Source organism: Schistocerca serialis, chromosome 4 (assembly GCF_023864345.2).
Source record: "Schistocerca serialis cubense isolate TAMUIC-IGC-003099 chromosome 4, iqSchSeri2.2, whole genome shotgun sequence".
Taxonomy (NCBI): domain Eukaryota; kingdom Metazoa; phylum Arthropoda; class Insecta; order Orthoptera; family Acrididae; genus Schistocerca; species Schistocerca serialis.
The window spans coordinates 239,188,777-239,212,121 of record NC_064641.1 but is presented as its reverse complement, the minus strand read 5'-3'; positions in this window follow the sequence as shown (position 1 = coordinate 239,212,121).

Genomic DNA, 23,345 nt, shown 5'->3' with positions numbered 1-23,345 from the left:
AACACCGCTGCTATTGGTCGTTAAGTGAAGGCCGTTGGCCACTGCGTTGTCCGTGGTGAGAGGTAATGACTGAAGTTTAGTATTATCTGCACACTCTTGACACTGTAGATCTTGGAATATTGAATTCCATAACGATTTCCCAAATGTCTCATCCATCTAGCTCCAACTATCTATCCGCGTTCAAAGTCTCTTTAATTCCGGTCGTCCCATAATCATGTCGGAAAACTTTTCATATGAATCACCTCAGAAGGAATGTACTGCCGTTTTATACCTTGTGTACGTGACACTACATCCATATATATATATATATATATATATATATATATATATATATATATATATATATAATTATATATATATATACACTCCTGGAAATGGAAAAAAGAACACATTGACACCGGTGTGTCAGACCCACCGTACTTGCTCCGGACACTGCGAGAGGGCTGTACAAACAATGATCACACGCACGGCACAGCGGACACACCAGGAACCGCGGTGTTGGCCGTCGAATGGCGCTAGCTGCGCAGCATTTGTGCACCGCCGCCGTCAGTGTCAGCCAGTTTGCCGTGGCATACGGAGCTCCATCGCAGTCTTTAACACTGGTAGCATGCCGCGACAGCGTGGATGTGAACCGTATGTGCAGTTGACGGACTTTGAGCGAGGGCATATAGTGGGCATGCCGGAGGCCGGGTGGACGTACCGCCGAATTGCTCAACATGTGGGGCGTGAGGTCTCCACAGTACATCGGTGTTGTCGCCAGTGGTCGGTGGAAGGTGCACGTGCCCGTCGACCTGGGACCGGACCGCAGCGACGGACGGATGCACGCCAAGACCGTAGGATCCTACGCAGTGCCGTAGGGGACCGCACCGCCACTTCCCAGCAAATTAGGGACACTGTTGCTCCTGGGGTATCGGCGAGGACCATTCGCAACCGTCTCCATGAAGCTGGGCTACGATCCCGCACACCGTTAGGCCGTCTTCCGCTCACGCCCCAACATCTTGCAGCCCGCCTCCAGTGGTGTCGCGACAGGCGTGAATGGAGGGTCGAATGGAGACGTGTCGTCTTCAGCGATGAGAGTCGCTTCTGCCTTGGTGCCAATGATGGTCGTATGCGTGTTTGGCGCCGTGCTGGTGAGCGCCACAATCAGGACTGCATACGACCGAGGCACACAGGGCCAACACCCGGCATCATGGTGTGGGGAGCGATCTCCTACACTGGCCGTACACCACTGGTGATCGTCGAGGGGACACTGAATAGTGCACGGTACATCCAAACCGTCATCGAACCCATCGTTCTACCATTCCTAGACCGGCAAGGGAACTTGCTGTTCCAACAGGACAATGCACGTCCGCATGTATCCCATGCCACCCAACGTGCTCTAGAAGATGTACGTCAACTACCCTGGCCAGCAAGATCTCCGGATCTGTCCCCCATTGAGCATGTTTGGGACTGCATGAAGCGTCGTCTCACGCGGTCTGCACGTCCAGCACGAACGCTGGTCCAACTGAGGCGCCAGGTGGAAATGGCATGGCAAGCCGTTCCACAGGACTACATCCAGCATCTCTACGATCGTCTCCATGGGAGAATAGCAGCCTGCATTGCTGCGAAAGGTGGATATACACTGTACTAGTGCCGACATTGTGCATGCTCTGTTGCCTGTGTCTATGTGCCTGTGGTTCTGTCAGTGTGATCATGTGATGTATCTGACCCCAGGAATGTGTCAATAAAGTTTCCCCTTCCTGGGACAATGAATTCACGGTGTTCTTATTTCAATTTCCAGGAGTGTATATATATATAGATATATATATATATATATGTATATATATATATATATATATATATATATATATATATATACCGCTTTCCAATGACTTTTGTCGCCTAACTGTACTTTGCTACAGTCTGATGTGAGCGTATTTTAAACTGACTGAAACAGGTGTTATTCTTACAAGACACACTTCTTCAGTCAACAAAACATTCACTGCCTTTCGTGTTTTGTTTCAGAAATATTATTGTTTGGTTTCTCTATTTTTATTTTTTAGGCTCCGACAGTCGACTCGTGTTTTTGCCTTATTTCTCTGCACTATTCCCAGCGTTTATAGGGCGTTTGTAAGTGACTTCCAGTATTACTGCATTACGTGGCTTTTTCTAATTTTTGCGAACCATGTTCTATCATGCTCCAAGTTGAAAGACAGGATCTGCATCGTATGTTGTTATCGTAACAGTTGTGAAGTGATATGTCCTCGAGTGTTAGGTTTCTACAAATTTCTTGTAGTAGTCACTTTATTACTGTCTTTATCGGTGAAAATAGGTGAAGCCGTCAGTGAATTCAAGAAAAATACCATTATACTAGAGGAGTCTTCACAGTCTCAACATGCTTCATTGTCGCACCTTCATGGCAATGGCAGCTTCGTTTCTCAAAAAAGAACACCATTGTACCAGAGTCAACCAGTCTCAACATGTTTCACTGTCGCTCCTTCGTGACAGTGGCAGCTGTGTTTCTGAAAGCTTTTAGCGCTACAAAACCAGCCGGGCTTGTTCCTGTCTGGCTGTGACCCAATGCAGTGCTGTAACTGTTGCGCTGAGTCTAATGCCATTAACGTTAAGCCTCCCTCACGTGAGGAGTGAGCGCGAACGTGGATGTAACGGAATTTCTAGGGACTTCGTGAGCTTACAGAAACGATCACACAGGACGCGTTTGCCAATGGTAATCGGCAACCGCAGTGCAGTTCTTCGGCAACTCTACAAAATCTTTTTAACGCCAGCGACAGAGATGGTTGTTTCCTAAAATGTACACGAGTCAATATGTTAATATCATTAGAGATTCCGACGATGAGCAGAGAAAATTTTGGTGAAACTTTTCGAAGCATCAGTAATTCAGATAGTGGAAACATATCGAAAATGATGTTTTAAAGGTGTTCCATTTCCACACAGGGATATCGCTACTGACATTGCACCATGCTACACGGATGTGCTAAATATCTAAACCAACTTTTGTAGTGATGGAGGTCTGTACCTCAACGGTTATAAGTTAATTTGATCAAGTAATCTGAGATTCGAACATTTGTAAGAAGTTGAGTTTAAGTATTTCGCAAGAGAATTACGAATGTGTTGCGGGTCACACACAGCAAACACGAATTTCTCCAGGAACTTTAGAGGTCCTTTTGTGGAGATCCCTAAAGAACAATAAACGGAAAACGATGACAAGGCAGCAGACATGGAACTACTGCGATGAGAGAGAATTCTACATTCTATGGTGGAAAAGATACAGCGTATGACTTGTGGTGTCAGCCATAATTCAGGCTGCAACTTCGGGTTGTTTTTACGTCATTCTGATTGAAGACACGAATGCAAAGACTTAACTATTGTGTCATTTCTCTCGCTGGTTGAACGAAAAGTCCACAATTGCCCAGTAGTCTGCGGACGTGAAAATCAGTTCGTGTGCAAGAAAATCGAGTCCGAGCATTGAAGAGGGACTACAGTCAGCCCCGTGGGATCAGTAGCTTGCTGAAGTTAGATGACGCTGCCACTGCTAAGAAAAAATAAATCTCAAGAACAAGAATACAAAAGAACGGAAAACATCTCGGAATGTTACATTTGCATAAACATTTATATTTTGCAAGTCAATGCGGTTCGCTCGGAAGCGTATTTTGTTTTTTTCCTTTTTTTTGTAGTTTTACATATTTAAAAATCCTGTTCTTCTGTTCTGTCGTGGACAGCACAAAAAATGCTTTCTTATATCTGTCTCCATGAGCTGCAGTTAATTTGTGCAAAGTGTCACCGCACAGCTGAGCGTTAATTGTGGTGCCGTGTTCTATGCACACTGCATTTCACAGTGAGAGACTAATTCTGGAAACCACTCCAGGCTATTGTTTGGCCTTTTCTTCGCAATATCCTCTATCAAAGGTCTGCTGGTCCATCAAAGAATGTTGGACAATTTCTGTAAATCTTGCAGTGTAAGAGACAAGGAGGAGTAGAACTGAAACTGTGTAGGCGCGTCGTGAGTTATGCCAGCATTCGAGTCCCAGTGAGGCTTATACACAGTTTCAATCTGTTAGAAATTTTCACACTCATTCTGTTCAGCACAGTCAGGCGTATTAAAGGAGATATCTTTGCATATGACATGTTGTAACCGGAAATCCAAAATGATCAGATGATTACGTGCATTTAACACGCTTACTCTTTGAAAGCTTCAATTTTTACCTCAGTTTGTATAAAGCGTTTTTGTACTTATTTGCTGCGCTTAGCTTTTAAACAGTTTTTCTGGGAAAACCTAGCGTAGTTTTCGCGTCTCGTATTTCAGTGAGTGTTTCTTGATTATCAGAGTAGCTCATCAGAAGATTATCTTGGGAATTTGTCACCGTATAGAGTAGGGTAAACATAGTCATGTGTAGGGACTGTGGTTGTTGTGAGCGGACGCAAGGAGAATTGGCCACTCTTCGGGGGCAGGTGGAGGCTTTGTCTGTTAGGCTCATCGAGCTCGAGGCGCAGGCGTCGGCTCGTAGTGGCGTTGGGGCAACTGTGGTGAGACCTATGCCTACTTCGGTGGCCTTGGAATCACATGGAACCCCTGATGTCGCTGCGTCTTCCGGCAGTGAGCATCTTACCGGTCAGCCATCACTCCAGGGTGAATGGCGGACAGTGGTGGGCTCGCGCGTGCCTGGCCGAAAGGCGAAGGTGGGATCTGGCCGCGTGGCAGCTGCCTTACCCCTTTCCAACCGGTACGGGGTGCTTCCTAGTGGTGATGACATCGTTTCCGAGCCACCACAGGATGCCTCGCCTGTTGGGCCAGTGGCCGATTCTCCGGCAAGGTCCCGACAGTCACATAGGGCGGGCCTATTAGTTATAGGGAGCTCCAACGTTAGGCGGGTTATGGAGCCCCTCAGGAAAATAGCGGGTAGGTCGGGGAAGAATGCCAGTGTGCACTCGGTGTGCTTGCCGGGGGGTCTCGTCCGTAATGTGGAGGAGGCCCTTCCGGCAGCTATTGAACGCACTGGGTGTGACCGGCTGCAGATAGTAGCACATGTCGGAACGAATGACGCCTGCCGCTTGGGTTCTGAGGCCATCCTTGGTTCCTTCCGGCGGCTGGCTGATTTGGTGAAGACAACCAGCATCGCACGCGGAGTGCAAGCTGAGCTTAATATCTGCAGCATAGTGCCCAGAGTCGATCGCGGTCCTCTGGTTTGGAGCCGTGTGGAGGGTCTAAACCAGAGGCTCAGACGACTCTGCGACTATAATGGTTGCAAATTCATCGACCTCCGTTATTGGGTGGAGAACTGTAGGGCCCCCCTAGACAGGTCAGGCGTGCACTACACACCGGAAGCAGCCACTAGGGTAGCAGAGTACGTGTGGCGTGCACACGGGGGTTTTTTAGGTTAGAGGGACCCCCCCTTGGGCGAAACGATAAAATACCTGACGGCTTACCAGAGAGGACATTATCATCGTTGATAAACAACGTCCGTCCTCAGAGACCAAAAACAGGAAAAGTTAACGTAATATTGGTAAACTGCAGGAGTATCCAGGGCAAGGTTCCTGAATTAGTATCTCTTATTGAAGGAAATAGTGCGCATATAGTATTAGGAACGGAAAGTTGGTTAAAACCGGAAGTGAACAGTAACGAAATCCTAGACACAGAATGGAATATATACCGCAAGGATAGGATAAACGCCAATGGTGGAGGAGTATTTATAGCAGTAAAGAATTCAATAATATCCAGTGAAGTTATTAGCGAATGCGAATGTGAAATAATCTGGGTTAAGTTAAGTATCAAAGGTGGGTCAGATATGATAGTCGGATGCTTCTATAGACCACCTGCATCAGCAACCGTAGTAGTTGAGCGCCTCAGAGAGAACTTGCAGAACGTCGTGAAGAAGTTTCGTGATCATACTATTGTAATAGGGGGAGACTTCAATCTACCAGGTATAGAATGGGATAGTCACACAATCAGAACTGGAGCCAGGGACAGAGGCTCTTGTGACATTATCCTGACTGCCTTGTCCGAGAATTACTTCGAGCAGATAGTTAGAGAACCAACTCGTGAAGCTAACGTTTTAGACCTCATAGCAACAAATAGACCGGAACTTTTCGACTCCGTGAATGTAGAAGAGGGTATCAGTGATCATAAGTCAGTGGTTGCATCAATGACTACAAGTGTAATAAGAAATGCCAAGAAAGGAAGGAAAATATATTTGCTTAACAAGAGTGATAGGGCACAAATCGCAGAATATCTGAGTGACCACCATCAAACGTTCATTTCTGAGGAAGAGGATGTGGAACAAAAATGGAAAAAATTCAGAAACATCGTCCAGTACGCCTTAGATAAGTTCGTAGCGACTAAGGTCCAAAGCGAGGGGAAAGATCCATCGTGGTATAACAATCATGTACGAAAGGTACTAAGGAAACAAAGAAAGCTTCATCATAGGTTTAAGAGTAGTCGAATCATAGCTGATAAGGAAAAGCTGAACGAAGCGAAAAAGAGCGTAAAGAGAGCAATGAGAGAAGCATTCAACGAATTCGAACATAAAACATTGGCAAACAATCTAAACAAGAACCCTAAAAAGTTTTGGTCATATGTAAAATCGGTAAGTGGATCTAAATCCCCTATTCAGTCACTCGTTGACTACGATGGCACCGAAACAGAGGACGACCGAAGAAAGGCAGAAATACTGAATTCAGTGTTCCGAAACTGTTTCACTGCGGAAAATCGTAACACGGTCCCTGACTTCAGCCGTCGCACGGACGCCAAAATGGAAAATATTGAAATAAACGATATCGGAATTGAAAAACAACTGCTATCACTTAGTAGCGGAAAAGCATCCGGACCAGACGAGATACCCTTAAGATTCTACAGTGATTATGCTAAAGAACTTGCCCCCTTTCTATCAGCAATTTATCGTAGATCGCTGGAAGAACGTAAAGTACCTAGCGACTGGAAGAAAGCGCAGGTCGTTCCCATTTTCAAGAAGGGTCATAAATCAGATGCGAATAATTATAGGCCTATTTCGCTTACGTCAATCTGTTGTAGAATAATGGAACATGTTTTGTGTTCTCGTATTATGACGTTCTTAGATAATACAAATCTCCTTCATCATAACCAACATGGATTCCGCAAACAGAGATCATGTGAAACTCAGCTCGCCCTATTTGCCCAAGAAATTCACAGTGCCGTAGACACTGGCGAGCAGATTGATGCCGTATTCCTGGACTTCAGGAAGGCATTTGATACGGTTCCGCACTTACGTTTAGTGAAAAAAATACGAGCTTACGGAATATCGGACCAGGTTTGTGATTGGATTCAGGATTTCCTAGAAGAAAGAACACAACATGTCATTCTTAACGGTTCAAAATCTGCAGATGTAGAGGTAATTTCGGGAGTACCGCAGGGAAGCGTGATAGGACCTTTATTGTTTACAATATACACAAATGACTTAGTTGACAACATCGGTTGCTCCGTGAGGCTATTTGCAGATGACACGGTTGTCTACAAGAAAGTAGCAACATCAGAAGACTCGTACGTACTCCAGGAGGACCTGCAGAGGATTAATGCATGGTGCGACAGCTGGCAGCTTTCCCTAAACGTAGATAAATGTAATATAATGCGCATACATAGGGGCAGAAATCCATTCCAGTACGATTATGCCATAGGTGGTAAATCATTGGAAGCGGTAACGACCGTAAAATACTTAGGAGTTACTATCCGGAGCGATCTGAAGTGGAATGATCACATAAAACAAATAGTGGGAAAAGCAGGCGCCAGGTTGAGATTCATAGGAAGAATTCTAAGAAAATGTGACTCATCGACGAAAGAAGTAGCTTACAAAACGCTTGTTCGTCCGATTCTTGAGTATTGCTCATCAGTATGGGACCCTTACCAGGTTGGATTAATAGAAGAGATAGACATGATCCAGCGAAAAGCAGCGCGATTCGTCATGTGGACATTTAGTCAGCGCGAGAGCGTTACGGAGATGCTGAACAAGCTCCAGTGGCGGACACTTCAAGAAAGGCGTTACGCAATACGGAGAGGTTTATTATCGAAATTACGAGAGAGCACATTCCGGGAAGAGATGGGCAACATATTACTACCGCCCACATATATCTCGCGTAATGATCACAACGAAAAGATCCGAGAAATTAGAGCAAATACGGAGACTTACAAGCAGTCGTTCTTCCCACGCACAATTCGTGAATGGAACAGGGAAGGGGGGATCAGATAGTGGTACAATAAGTACCCTCCGCCACACACCGTAAGGTGGCTCGCGGAGTATAGATGTAGATGTAGATGTACTGAGCAACACGTTGAGACACGTGAACGCTATAGCGATATGCATCACTTTTAGCCAACCACTCAGTATCTTAAGTCTCCGCACCGAAACCGTTTTCTTTATCAAATTGAAAACATTTTATTTCTGCTCTACTTCAGTACAATTCCAGTGAAATAATGTTTTTGGAAATTCTATTTGATCTTGTAATACCTGGCTCTTAAAACTAAAAGCAGAAAGAAAGGTTAAATAATAATACCCCTTCGCTGGATACCTGTTACGGAATGGGGTCCGTGTCCAGTTTAAGGAATTTTTAAAGTATTTTCTTCACGTAATTTGTAGATACCGCGAACAATCTCAGTCGGAACCGTGAGAGGGGAATTCAAACTCCACTCCTTCGGCATACTCTACTTTATACTGATAGCTACACATTTGGGGTGCCCCACATGGAACGAGCAATATTCCGAATGTGCTAGGAACGATCACTGGAGGCAAAAAGTCTAGTAACGCGTACCTTAACATCGGTAAAACATTTTATTTAAAAAGTATTTACTGATACGCCAAAACATTATGACCACTGCTCACAGCGACGTTGGATGCTAAATGGTGGCGTTCCGAGCACGTGACGCGATAACAGAAGTATCTAATTTGATACGCGATAACAGAAGTATCTAAGCGGAGCAGACACGGACAGGGGATCACCCCGGCAAAGATAAGGAGGAAATTGACTTTGACAAAGGTCAGATTTTATTATGCAGAGTTAGTGAACGAGTATCTCGAAAATGGTGAAACTGGTCGAATGTTGACGTTCTACTGTCGTGAGCATCCTACGGAAATAGGTAGGTGGACAGTGAAACTACCACTAGGCGCTAAATGGTTGGACATCCACAACCCATCACGCAACGTGAAGGTGGGGTCCGAAGGCTTTTTTCTGTAAAGTGGGATATATGGTGATCTGTGGCATCGCTCGTGAAATAGCCCAATGCGGGTGTGCGCACAAGTGTTTCGGAGCACACCATTCATCGTTCACTGTTGAACATGGAACTCCACAGCAGATCATCCCTTCATGTTCACATTTTGACCCAATACGTGGTCAATTACGATTGCAGTGGGCACGAGACAATCGGGATTCGATCGTCAATCAACGGTAACACGTCAGCTCTAATGAAACACATATTTGCTACACTAGGTCGACGATCGTCTCTACAATCGTCGTTATCGATATGAACGAAAGCTGGAAACGTGCACCACAGGCCGGTGGGAAAAGCATTGTGCTGTGGGATACTTTTTCCTGTGCTTGCATGCGACCTGTGGTATTAACCTAAGACACACTGACACCTGCGAACCTCTTGCACCCCTCCATGCTTGATATCTTCCTCGACGGCCATGCCATCTTTCAGCAGCATGACTGTACGTGTCCCGGAGCCGGAACCGTGGCCTGAGGAGCATTACAGTGAATTCACGTTGGTGTCTCGGTGACGAAATTTGCCTGATGAAAGTCCTATGGAACCCATCTGGATCGATATCGGGTTCCATCACCGATTACGCAAATCAGCGCCCCATTATTTACCCTTATCACATGACCTTTCCGTAGACGTCTATTGCCACATACCTCTACTAACCTACCAACAAAATGTCGTATCCCTGATACGCAGATTCATTGATGTAGTTCGTTCCTGAGGCGCACAAACCAGATACTAAGCAGGTGGTCGTAACGTTTTGGGTCATCAGTGTACATGTCGAGCTATTGTCACCCTCAGTATACTCCACTCCTCTACCCCCAACGCCCATTGCGAATTTTACATTGATGGAAACAATACTGGAAGTCTCCACTGTTCTTCAGTGGAATGAAATCCTGTTTCTTTTAATGTACATTTGATCTTTGCGAATAGATAAATGTCACATGGTGTTACGCCAAGCAAATAAGATGGATTGTCTAACACTGGGATGTTGTTCTTCGGTAGAAACCACTTAACACAGAATGCGGTATGAGCCGATGGGCTGTCTTGATGCAGAACTCATGACATGTTCTTCTTGTTCGCGTCTTTGTTTTTTTGTTTTTTTTTATGCTGAAGGGAGTCCCGGGAGTGAACCATATTCAATGATTTCTCAGTCGTCTCGGAAACTCTTGAAACACTCAAAAACTCGAGTATGTATAAACAGTGTTTGCCAAATACTTTTCTCAGTAAAATAAAGTTGGTCTGGGAATAGCGTCTTCGATTTGTAATCAAAACTTCCTCGGTCCATTGTTATAACCCCGCAAAAGCTTAAATCTTGATTAAAAATCATCGACAGTGGCGGCCGAAAACATCCGGCTTAAGACGTCACCCTCGTTCAGCCTTGTCAAAGAGGGCGGAGGACCGGACGGAAGTTCAGGGCATTCTGTTGCCCCTGTGGTGGCAAACTGCCACTAAATGTGAAAGAATCAGTAATAATCAACGGCGTGTGGATTCAGAAGGGAATGGGATCCACTACATTAAAAGACACATAACGTGAATCCACGGGATATGTGGCCTGTAACTGAAAAAGTGTCATGATGATCTTTACGTTGGCGAAGATTCCGGTCTGCCGTTAGGATCTCCGAGAGGAGGCTGCCAATTGGGAAGTGAGAGTGAGATTAAGATTTAATAAACGACGAAACGATAACGTTCTAAAAATCGGGCCATGGAATATTTTAAGTTTAAACGTTCCAAGGAAGCTGAATGGAAGTGTAAAGGCTTGGTTAGTGAGGTGAAATGTAAATAAGACAAGAATTTCTGGTCAGGTGAGTATAGGGTAATGTCAACAGCATCAGAAAGTGGGACCGGAGTAGGACTCGAAATGAATGGGAGGGTAGGGCAGAGAGTGAACAGTTCAGTGACAGGGTTGTTCTCATCAGAATCGACAGCAAACCAACACCGATAACGAAAGTTCAGGTATAAATGCCGACGTCGCAATCTGAAAATGAAGGGACAGAGAAAACTTATGAGGATATTGAAAAGGTAATGCAATTCGTAATGGAACATTAAGATCAAATAGTCATAGGGGACTGGAGTGCAATTGCAGAGAAAGGAGCAGAAGAAAGGGTTACAGGAGAATATGGGCTCTGTACTAGGAATGAGACAGGAGAAAGACTAATGGATATCTGTAATAGTTATCAGCTAGTAATAGAGAATACGCTGTTCAAGAATCACAAGAAGAGTAGGTATACGTGGGAAAGGCAGGGAGCTACGGGAGCCTTTCAGTTAGATTGCATTGCGGTCTGGCTGAGATTCCGAGATAAGATTGTGGATTGTAAGGTTTACCCAGGAGCAGCTATAGTCTTAGATCATAGTTTAGTAGTGATAAAGAGTAGGCTGAACTTTAAGAGACAAGTCAGGAAGAAACAATGAGGAAAGATGTGCGATATGGAAGTACTAAGCACTGTAGATGTACGCTAGAAGTTCTCTGAGGCTGTAGGTACTGCGATAAGGAATAGCTCAGTAGGAAGTTCAGATGAAGAGGAATGAACATCTCTGCAAGGACAATCACAGAAATAGAAAAGTAAATCATAGGTATAGAGAAGGAAACTGCAAAGAAAGCACGGGTTACAGAAGAAATCAGTTGTTCCATGAAAGAAGGAAGTACAGAAGTGTTCAGGGAAATCAGGAATAGAGAAATAAATGTCACTGAGGAATGAAATGAACAGATAGTGCTGGGAAAGTGAGGAGAAATGGCTGGATGAAAAATGTGAAGAAATCGAAAAACTTGTGCCCTTGGAAGGACTGACTCAGCATATAGAAAAGTCAAAACACGTCAGTTACATTAAAAGCGAGGATGGTAACGTTTAGAGAGCAATGGGAATTGCATTGTTCAATGAAGAGTAGAGAGCGGATAGATGAAAAGGGAATAATGATTGTCTCTATGAGGGGGAGCACTTGTTCCATGACATGTTAGAAGAAGAAACAGAAATCGATACAGAAGAGAGAGAGGGTCAAGTATGGAAAATCAGAATTTAAAAGAGATTTGGAAGACTTAAGATGGAACAAATCAGAAGGAATGGTTAACATTAGTAGTAGGACAAAGAGATTACTACATAACGTTGCTCTGTTGCCATATTTTCTCAATATGGCGGATCCTACATGACAGCCATAGAAGAGGCAACATTCCAGTGATGTCATGGTGCGATGTTCAAATTTTTGGGGGAAAATAGGTCAATTGGGCTCTCTCCACTAACATAACACTTCTCTCCTCTCCATTCCCCTCCATTCCACACTCTTGCACTCCCCCATCTGGAAACTGGCGGGAAGACGAGTCAGCCTATGCAGGGAAGCCAGAAAGGATGGACACAAGTCTTTATTTTGTATCCTTTGCCCCCCTCACCTCCCCTCTCCAATCTGAAAATTGGTGGTAAAACGATTCAGTCTGTGCTGGGCTGCCAGATAAAATAGACATAAGTATGCTTTTATTTACCTAAACAGTGTGAATCTTCATGGACAGTAGCTCCAACCAATGTGTTCACCATGAGGTCCAGAATCCAGCTGACCTAGTTCACAATACCACCACCAGAAGGCGCTGTCAACCATTCTCCTCTCTCCTCCTGCGATGTAATACAAGATGGCAATCTACAGAAAATGTCCAGAAATATGTATGTGTATCGCTGCTAGACCGGGAGGACAGACGTAATTGTTTACTATGTTCAGTGGACGAGATGTCTGTGCTTGAGAAGGAGTACATTAGCTGCAGTCATGCATCTGAGGATTGTGTCGATAGCAATGATGTTTGGTGAAGATGATTACGCTTCATGAAATAATGAAAATGGGCTAAGTTACGCTTCGCAACTCATACTGATAAATGCATGTGCTGTAACTGTAGATCATTCGGTAAATGTCAAATCAGTCTTCTGAAACGCAAGAGTCAAGACATTCAGCTCAGTGTCTCTGCGCCCCTCTGAAAGAGAGGCAACATGCTTGGCTCCCTGCCCAAGAGCCTCCACACTGACTTACAGTACAGCCATGCAATAGACGCAGGGCCATGTGCTATGGACTTCCTGTCGCATTGGAAATACCCACAGCCTTCCTCGTTCCCATCACACGGATATCCTTTGTCGTTGAACATGAACTGCTTCAGGAGCTATTACATCTAATGTTGCGGAATATTGTCACATATGCAACTAGAAGATATAAAAGGAAATAAATATACAACAGCACAAAGAGAGAGTGATAGCCTTGCAGATGACATGAAAATATTTAAACAACTACATATTTATTTTGTGGAATACCACCATCGCCACACTAAAATAGGGACTCCAAAATAATCGGAACACACTTGTGAAACCATCCCCGAAACACTTCGCGCGCTTTTGTGGGAAATACTCTTGTATTTGAGCATGGGCTGCTTCAGGAGTTACTAAAACCGACTCAATATGTCACTAAATGCACTTTAAAAAAGATTGCTACATAGTAGTTTGCTGCAATTTTGCAGTTTATACCGCCACACTTGAACACACACTCTAAAAAACGATCGTGACACGCCTTTGAAACCATCCCGGAGACATTTTGTGCACTTTTGCAGGAAACACAGTTGTCTTTGAACAAGGGCTACTGCAGGAGTTACTAAATCCAACTGAATATATCTCTAAGTACACCTTCAAAAAAGATTGCTGCAGAGCAGTTTGCGTCAGTTTTGCGCTGTATATCGCCGCTTTCGAATATGGACTCAAAAACGATCGCAGCACACTTTTGCAAGCTCCCTGAGGCACTTCACACGATTTTGTGGGAAACAGATCTCGAAACCGATATCAGCTGCAATATCTGATCTTACACGCCAAAACTTGGATATTTGGAAGTCGAAATAAAGATCTCTGTAACTGTAAAGAGGACGATTACCATTTCTTTAGGTATAGCTGCTTGTTTGAAGGCACTGCCAGAGAGAGAGAAACAAATATGAATCCTAGAGTAGCTGTGGTGCTCTTGACTTTTCTGAAACATTGAGTGGGCTTAGTTTTATGTTTGCTGCTGCTGGAGCCAGGGATGTTATTGTCCTCGCTTCTCAAAGCACATGCTGTTGTCTATGCACAGATGGGAAAGTCAGAGCAATTACACAAACAGAATTTTAATCACTGTCCTACAGATGAGAAAAATGACGGGAATTTTCGTTGAATTTTCTGTGTCCTGCAACTGCTGGTCTAGATGTCCTCTAAAGCCACTACAGTGGGTGAGGGACAGCATCCCACCAGAGAGGGATGGTCTGCTTGAACGTGTCTCGAACATTCGAGGAAACAAGACATTACGGTAGTTTCAGACATCACAGAACTTTCCGTAGATACCTTGCCCCTGTCTTGTTCTAATTTCACTGAAGAGGCTCGTATTTTCCACACAAACAATGTCTTGTGAATGGAGCATTGTGATTGGTTCTTACTGGATTTACCCGCCAAACTGCTGCTTCTGCCTGTGTGGAAGCACGGGCACTGTACATAGTCCTTTCAGCACTAGATATTTTCCGCGAGGTCAGTTGGTCAAATAGCCAGAGCGCCCTCAGTGTATCGCTGTCACTCTGCGAACTGGTATACAAAGACTGGGCTGATTTCCCTCGGCTCAAGGAATTACTGTTTTCGACCCCAACCTGCTTGCTTGCTTACTTGCTTGCTTGCTACCATCTCCAGACCCGGGGTTGCAAGAACATACGTATTTCCACATGGTTTCCTAAAATGTTATACCGTGTACGAGATAACTGTCGCTATGAAGCACACAATAATATCACTTGCATAACAGAATCGTTCACACAGTATAATTCTGAAGATAAGGAGTGGAAATTATTTCTCTAGAAACTTTAGCTACTGCAGCGAAGTGGAATACACTGCAAACCACTGAGTCACAGGAAAGTTATGTTGTCTTCGAAGATCTTTACGTGAAAACTCCATAAAAATAGAGGAAACTGGTAGTAGCACTCGCGAATACCGATGTCACTGATATAACTGATTCTAAATCATACTTCTGCTTTATGAAGTCAACTAAGGTGTTTCTCATGTGTAGAGGAACAGAGAACATTTCTTTTGCCTTTTTTTCACCATCTAGACGCACACAACACAGACCCCAATCCATATTCTCCCAACCAAATAACGATTGGCAATGTGTAGAAGCAGTCAATCCGACATTCTGCAGGGGTGGGTCACTTTCCATTTCAAACACAAGCCCATATTGAATTTTCTCACATTTCCATGGAGAACGCATACAATCACCAAGTCTGCCCAACACATACTGAATATTAGATCGCTGTTCACCCGCCTTGAGGGCAACAGGGTTATGTAAGCTGCAATCCTGTACCCCAGCCGGTTTCTCCAGCCCAGTGAGCTACCATTGTAAACCACAAATTTAAACCGTTCTGGCCACGCACTGGACAGAATCATCCTAGAGAACCAGCCACATATATTTTATCAAGGTACTTACAATTAAATATTACGATTTCAGTCTCAATCTGACAATATTCAACAATGAGTGAAGTGTCTGAAATACTCCATCCTGACGACTGTGGCCCTGTAAACATAAATATCTGGAGTATTCTTATGACTGGACATAATTTCTCACGTAAAAAAATACGTCGATTTCCTTGTCAAATCCTTACCTGCCTTACGACAGGACATAGCCAGTGTCTTTACACATGTCGGTACACACACAAATTTTATACGTCCACTGATCACGGCGAATGTATCAAGCATCCCCTACTACTAAGTATAACACTTCACCAATAACTGAATGCTGGTGATACCAAACAATATCGAGCGGACATCCACGATGGATGGACATGTCTCCCTTGTTTTTCTTGAGAATTGTACCCAGGTGTCTTAGAAACAGAGCGACCAGCTGTTTAGAAAATACAACTCCAATGGCTGTGTTCTGCCTCAAGCAGTATTAGTTCTACCTGTGCAGACAGTATCTCTAATGATATCCACGTCTAAGACTATGCAGTCGCTGTATGGTATTGCTTCCAATGAAGCGGTGTTCTACACAAATACCGTGAGACTGAGTATAAATGGTGATCGCTGGGGTGTGTATTAACAGGCCAAAAGAGCAGCGTGCATGTTACTGGCGGTGTAAGCTTGTAATAAAATCACCATATTTAAAAAGTCATTCGGTTAAGGAAAGTGGTATGAAATTGGTATTCGCCAACTCCCTTATGCAACCACTAGATTTTTGTCCAGAATTTGTAATACATTCTGTCTAGATGTCATAGGTTCCATGATCTATGGTGTTCTGCTTCCTGGCAGAAATGTTGTCTGCAATTCCATTCCACTATGTTCTTGCATTGGATCGTATGGAGATGTCTTAGTGATTACAGCCACGAATGAATCACATTCATGGCCCTCTCATATCTCGATACGAGAAAGTTTTTTTGAACCGATCTGCTGCACTAGAATTCCAACATCGTTTCTTTAGCCAGACACTATGCATCTTGTAACTGTTTCTTAGTCTCTCCCCCACCTTTCCTGCAGCTTTGTGCATGTGATCATTCCACTTTAAGTTGGAATTGAGCAGAAGTCAGAATGCCCTGTACCTGCCACCTTCAGCAAACCATGTAGAAATAAAGTGAGTTAGTGCGACAGGATCAGGCTTTGATCATTCGGTGGAAATGGGAACATTTTGTTGTAGCTCTGCCAATACTGTACGACATGTAAGGCCAACGCCAAACGACGCTCTCTCTGGCAACCTGAGGTAGAAGTGGAAAAACTCTACGGGAGCTGGACAAAGGACAAGAAAATTTTGCTACCACTTTGTGGTTCATGTCCGAAATACACAGAGGTACTGCAGTCTGAAGGCGCTCTGCGTCCCTCAGGGTGCATTGTGCATTCACATATGTCACACGAACATTCTCCCTGTCATCGTTATTTTGTACCATCCACAGTGAATAAAACACTGTGAACTATAAGAACTCTACTATTGTCATGAGGTAGAGAACTCGATATGATTTGACCATAGACCTGATACACACACACACACACACACACACACACACACACACACACACACACACACATATATATATATATATATATATATATATATATATATATATATATATATATCGAAAATAAATACAGTCTGCGTACTGGAAATTAACATATGTGCTGATCATCATTAAAATATACAGGTATTGATTCACTCAGTGATTGAAGCTGCCTGCACAGACTAGTGTAAAGTGTCATCACTTGTAGTGTAGGAGGACCATATCGCACAGACTGTCAGTCACAAGAGATGGTCCCTGTGCTGTTGTTCGATACATTTTTTCCTTTTATGCTGCAACAAATTCAAGAAGCAGTATATGACATAGCTTTGTACACTGTCATAAATTTTGTTTTCTATACCATGACTTTGAGGTCTGTGTCAGATTCTAGGCTGACATTAACACAATTCAGCGCACTGGCTCTGACTGTAATCTGGACATGGCAGGGTGTAAATTATGCTGCTGCTCACTAAACACACACACACAAACACACACACACACACACACACACACACACACACACACATACATACACACACACACAAACACGCACACACAGGAGATTTTAATGAAAGACAGTCATAACATATGGAAACTGGAAGAGTTTTGCGGTGTTTCAAAAAAGTTGTCCAAAGGTGATCAGCAGCCTTTATATTTAAACTCGCGTTTCACAGTGATTGGACAGCAGGCGGATCAATACTACATTTTGATTAATTCCTTATATAGCAGTCACGCACACAATCACTTCTTCAGCACTAGTCATCCACAGAAGGTGTTGCCCCTCCACCAAGACTCTTTCTCCATCTCAGACAGGAGATGTCAGTCAATCATTATGCGGTGACCCACAACATACCATTGGATGGATGAGGTGGAAAAGACACCATCGATTTACAGTCATAATAAGCGTCACATAATAAGCATCACAGTTGTGCAGTCAATATTAACAGTCTTCCCGTAATTTCAGCACCAATCAGTGTCACAGGAGCATGCTTCCCAATTTCTGCATCATCGCTAAACTGCACCTCCCGTGCTTTGCGAGTACGATTGAGAAAGTAGATAGATGACTGTGCAGTACATTCATTCAGTGTTAATTCTCGAACACATACACCAAAGTATACCACTGTCCTAAATATTTTGTAGCACTTCGATCATAGAGCGTAATTTACGATCTTTCTCTGCGTCACAGAGCACTTTCGCATTCTTAGGATAAAGTCGAAGAATGAAAGATCTCCTTGCATTGGCTATGACCAGCCCTACCTACAGCACTGTCACGGACTTCATGTGCGTCTGTAGCTACTGTTGCGCACCGATCTTAATCATAGCAGCCATCCAAGTGCACAAAATTTCTCCAGGTGCGCGCACGTCGAGGAAGTTAGCACCACTTATCGTTGTATAGTAGTTGAAATGAAAGTGTAGTGATGTAGTAGCAGACAGTTAAGAAGAAGAAGAAGAACGGGTGGTTTTTATGCATGATGGAGCTTCAGATGGATGGAGCCTGAAGCATTTTACGTAAATCTACCATGCTATCAATTTTAATGTATTATTCTAGTGTGAGAGCTCAGTATGAGGACGATATCGTAAGATAAATAATCCATCTCCTAAGGCTACACTGTTCTGCACTTATAACACACTGTAATGTTAGAGCGGAGTGGTTCCTGACATAGTGGTCATGTCGAATATAATGCAGCTAATATTCCAATGTAGGAAATATATTTTCAACGTATGACATACATCGATTCTTCATGAAACAAGCACAACACAACTTTCGGCAGGTGTATAACGCCCACTATTCACATCCGATCACGGTTAAGAAATTATACTATGCTCCCATCAGTCCTATAAAATGATTGTCAGCAACGGAGAATGTCTCTTACAAGGAACGAGACAAAGGCATGTCAGCAGTCTTTGACTTGTGAAATTACTCGTCATGCTGCCACTAACTCCGTAAACAGGACATCAGTTAAGCAGATTTCCATATGGGAGTTCCAGTACCTCACAGACACCTGCCACTAACTTAGAATCACCATAGTTAGAATAGTGAAGACTCGGGTTTATACCGAAGATGCGGCAGGGGTATGGTGTATGTGTCATAAATCTTCGTTCGTCTAGAAGAAAGTGCTGAAACGGGATGGACATGTTTCATCATCATCACAAGTGAGTTGGAAGTCCTCTGATGACTGAGAGGTAACCTGTTAACGTTTTGCTCGTAAGTAGTGCTCTAAGTCACTCACAGAACACGCAGCTGTATACGAGACAAACACAGGTTAAGCCACACAGCTGATGCACCCCGACAGAACAACGGAAAAATGGTTAAATGACCTGCAACAACGTAACCCTTTCTCTCTAGAATGACTTATTAATCTACCATTACATCATACCTCGTAACAACTCAGTCTCAACATATCACTCCATCCATTTTCTATCAGCCTTCTTGCTGCTACACATAAGAATTTTCCTGTACGAAGCAGAAGATATGCAAGCACTCCCACATTTCGGCGTATTTCTCCCTCAATTTATGCGCATTTCCGTCATTTTTTCGTACCTTAATGTCACATCTGCCCATGCAATCATGACATCACTTCATGCCACGTATTCTAATATTTATTGTGAATGTATTTAGTAGGATAGTTGTCGATCCTTAGTGCAAATGCACTGTTTCTTTCTGGTCGGACCGTGTAGTATAGCACTCTACCCGAAAGCGGTTGCAGTGCATTTCCTCTGTTCTCTGTATGGCTATGTATCACGGATGGTTCAGGTACGAAGGCAGAGTGGCTTCAGGTCTGCTGCCGGCTTCACCTGGTCACTAAGAAGGAAGGCAGAGGTATTTCTCGAGAGACAGGAAGTATGCCTACGATTGGCGACTGCCCGAGCGCGCGTCCTGACCAGTGTCTTGCGTCCCGACAAAAGATGTGTGTTGCAGGCCGGAAGACGGCGGGACGCTATGTGTTCTTAGCTAAAGACGGTTGTATTACGAGCTGTGGTGACTGCAATGTATGGATCGCGTGTTTGACACTGTGCAGGACGGATTAAGTGTTTTAACCGTTTCTTTCCTGACATAAGAAAAAATTTACTTTTTAATATTTTTCTTTGCAGAATTTATGCTATTGTGGCCTCAAATGATGGTAGGATTTTTTGTAAAATTTTATTTTATTTTTTACAACTTTTTCACTCCTGGTACTCAGAAGTACCGTCAGAATCCATGGACAGAAAAATGTTCCAATTTTTATAACTTGTATTTTATTCCACATAAATATTAAGTATTTTCACATTAGAAAATTAGATAACAAAAATTTGATATTTCTGAGTTTTTTTTTAATTTCGCATAAATTTACCTTCTAAAGCAACTTCACAATACATAGTAACTTAGCTATACATTTTTGACAGTACTTACATGTCACGTATTTAGTGATACCTCATGAAATTGTTGGAAACAGTTCATTTTCTCATTGCAGCACAAATACACTTTACGTGTACTACATTGTGAACGTGGTCCCGACTGAATTTTATTTTTCGCACACATTTCGCATCGTCCTCTTTTACAACTGAACACTACAAAATGGTTTCCTCGGTTGCCAAGACGTACATCCTTAGGAACAGAAAAGTTATCTTTCCTTCTCTTTGGGGGAGTTATTTCATCTTTACCAGAGTTTCTCTTTTTGAGATTTGGCACTTGCTGTTCATTCATTAGCCCTAGTGGCACAGCACGCCTGAATTCCAGCAGTGGCAGTGCCCCATGTAAATCACTGAAAATGACGTAAGCATTGACAAAAGCAATTTCTATTTCTCCCCAGAAGAGACGGTGCCACCATTTCTTTGATCGCCTATCAAGACCGTAAGTTGAACGTGTTATCATTATGATGTAATTTACTCAAAATAAAACCAAACCTGACTCTACTCATGCATCACCTTACAATAGAAATACCAAAGTCATCCCACGCAGACCAGTAGTGTTTCCACGACGGCAGGTTGTGGTAACCCATAAATAAATTAATTCCCAAAAAGCCAACAGCTCATGTTCCTTCAGATTAAAAATTTTTCCCTTCTGTGTTGCGTAAAGATTGCTCTGGAAAATTATGTCTTCTACAATTGGCTTCAAAATGAAAATAAAAACATCAGTAGCTGTGAGGCAATCCTGAAATAATTCTTCCACCTTCATTTCCGTAAACAGACACAACTTGAGTTTAAAGCAAAGAAAGAAATTTCTCAAGATATCTTTGAGGACTGTTTGCATCGAGGTAACGGCGAGAGTCTATTAGTCCTCTCCGGTGTCTCATACTGGTGAATTTGTTTATCAAATACAAAGTATTATGTAATACCTTTCTTATACAGGGTGTTACAAAAAGGTACGGCCAAACTTTCAGGAAACATTCCCCCACACAAAGAAAGAAAATATCTTATGTGGACATGTGTCCGGAAACGCTTACTTTCAATGTTCGAGCTCATTTTATTACTTCTCTTCAAATCACATTAATCATGGAATGGAAACACACAGCAACAGAACGTACCAGCGTGACTTCAAACACTTTGTTACAGGAAATGTTCAAAATGTCCTCCGTTAGCGAAGATACATGCATCCACCCTCCGTCGTATGGAATCCCTGCTGCGCTGATGCAGCCCTGGAGAATGGTGTATTGTATCACAGCCGTCCACAATACGAGCACAAAGAGTCTCTACATTTGGTACCGGGGTTGCGTAGGCAAGAGATTTCAATTGCCCCCATAAATGAAAGTCAAGAGGGTTGAGGTCAGGAGAGCGTGGAGGCCATGAAATTGGTCCGCCTCTACCAATCCATCGGTCACCGAATCTGTTGTTAAGAAGCGTACGAACACTTCGACTGAAATGTGCAGGAGCTCCATCGTGCATGAGCCACATGTTGTGTCGCACTTGTAAAGACACATGTTCTAGCAGCACAGGTAGAGTATCCAGTATGAAATCATGATAACGTGCTCCATTGAGCGTAGGTGGAAGAACGTGGGGCCCAATCAAGACATCACCAACAATGCCTGCCCAAACGTTCACAGAAAATCTGCGTTGATGACGTGATTGCACAATTGCGTGCGGATTACCGTCAGCCCACACATGTTGATTGTGAAAATTTAAAATTTGATCACGTTGGATTGAAGCCTCATCCGTCAAGAGAACATTTGCACTGAAATGAGGATTGACACATTGTTGGATGAACCATTTGCAGAAGTGTACCCGTAGTGGCCAAACAGCTGCTGATAGTGCCTGCACACGCTGTACATGGTACGGAAACAACTGGTTCTCCCGTAGCACTCTCCATACAGTGACGTGGTCAACGTTACCTTGTACAGCAGCAACTTCTCTGACGCTGACATTAGGGTTATCGTCAACTGCACGAAGAATTGCCTCGTCCATTGCAGGTGTCCTCGTCGTTCTAGGTCTTCCCCAGTGGCGAGTCATAGGCTGGAATGTTCCGTGCTCCCTAAGACGCCGATCAATTGCTTCGAACGTCTCCCTGTCGGGACACCTTCGTTCTGGAAATCTGTCTCGATACAAACGTACCGCGCCACGGCTATTGCCCTGTGCTAATCCATACATCAAATGGGCATCTGCCAACTCCGCATTTGTATACATTGCACTGACTGCAAAACCACGTTCGTAATGAACACTAACCAGTTGATGGTACGTACTGATGTGCTTGATGCTAGTACTGTAGAGCAATAAGTCGCATGTCAACACAAGCACCGAAGTCAACATTACCTTCCTTCAATTGGGCCAACTGGCGGTGAATCGAAGAAGTACAGTACATACTGACGAAACTAAAATGAACTCTAACATGGAAATCAAGCGTTTCCGGACACATGTCCACATAACATCTATTCTTTATTCGTGTGTGAGAAATGTTTCCTGAAAGTTTGGCCGTACCTTTTTGTAATACCCTGTATATCTCCACAGACGTTGACAAACGTCGGTCTGCTTCATTCTGTGAAAACTTCCATTCCCGGCAGAGTAATTACCTGATAAGTTAAATAGCGCTAACTGAACATTGCTATTCGAAAGTATGTTCCAGTCAGAATCTACACAAGCTATAGTGACGCCCCGTTATATTCGGGAGAAGGACTCGTTAAATATTCGCATGGAAGCCGTGTTTAGGTTCCCTGTGGA